Genomic DNA, 1,607 nt, shown 5'->3' on the forward strand with positions numbered 1-1,607 from the left:
GCTCCCACGTGTATCTCCGCTCTCAGCCAATTACATTCTTTTTTAACATATGGCCACGCCCTTGAAACGCCCCTGAACCCGCCCCTCGGGTATTAGTGCGAATAACGGTGCGCTGCTAGATGGACTACTGTATGTAAACAAAGCAGAACACATTCAGACCAGACATTTTGGTTTGTTGTTACAATGTCGTAACAAACCTGTAAAACTTTCTTTCTCCTGTAAAATACAAAAGGACCCAGCTGACGATTTTAGGTTCTCAGAACGTTAACTTTTTTTGTTAGGCTATAACCAACAACCTTAAAACCAATAGGAAACGTTTTGTGACGTTTTGGGTTATCTTATCAGTTAAAGGGAAACATCTTTAGACCTTAAAGATCCTTAAAGAACCATCAGAGAAAAAAACTGGAACCAAATGATAAGTGCTTATATATATTCCATTCAATGAAAGTGGAGGCAGTTTTTCGGTTCAACTATAAATAACAGGGGGATGAATAAATTATGACAAAATATTCATCTATTTAGGCTACAACTCTTAAAAAGAGTTATTTGTTTCTGAATTAATATCATTAAAGGGATAGTTCACCCAAAAATAAAAATTATGTAACATTTTACTCACTCTCAAATTGATCCAAACCTGTACAAATCTTTGTTCTGCTGTAAACAAAGGAAGATATTTGGAAGAATGTTTGTAACCAAGTAGATCTCTCCCCCATTGACTTCCATAGTATGTTTCCCTACTATGGTTGTCAATGAGGGGAGAGATCTGCTTGGTTACACAAACCCAAATATCTTCCTAACACATTTTTGGGTGAACTATCCCTTTAAGGCTTCTGTAGATGTTAGAAGTGTTTATATAAAGATATAGCCTAACTTCATGCTGTTAAATTATGCAACTGAAGATAGAGGTTTTCATAGTTTCATATGAAAAGATAGTTAAACTGGATTCTTGTGATTTAAACAAATGCTGCATTCATGCAAAATCAGTATTGGGCTTTGTGAGGTTAAGGTAGTGGGTGTGTTGCTCTGGCAAAGATGAATTTATGCATGCAGGTCAATGCAAAGTGTGGGTGCCGGTCAATTGGTGATGATCACAATGTTCTTTGCTTTTTTTTTGAATTTTGTGCGTTTGTGTCTGTAATGTACACAGCAACATGAAAATATTCTGGAAAATATGCAGTGGAAGATTAAGTATCCTGAATAAAAAAAATTAAGAGAGATGCTATTAGTTAACCCCAAACTTCAAAGGACTTCACAAAGTCAAAACGTTTAAGGAGGAGACCAATTGTTCATGCACCACTAGATTCCATTTTATGCATAATGAAAAATAGCTTGTTAATGTCTCTCTTGGCTCTGTTGCTGGGGCCCTTAAGAGCTCGTGTCTAAATGCTCCTCCACAGACACTTTAGCCAGTCCCACTTGATTTGATTGAGCATAAAGTGAGGTTGATTTTTCCTCCAGTGGAGCCACTAATCTCTAATAACATAATGGATGTCGGCTGTGCACAAATCATGGAGCTGGATTTTAAACATCAGACATTTAAGATCCTGGTTGTCTCACAAAATTTCCATCTTATTTAGCGTCACTTAGAGTGACTAACTGAGTTTCAT

This window comes from Pseudorasbora parva, chromosome 25, assembly GCF_024679245.1.
Source record: "Pseudorasbora parva isolate DD20220531a chromosome 25, ASM2467924v1, whole genome shotgun sequence".
Taxonomy (NCBI): Eukaryota; Metazoa; Chordata; class Actinopteri; order Cypriniformes; family Gobionidae; genus Pseudorasbora; species Pseudorasbora parva.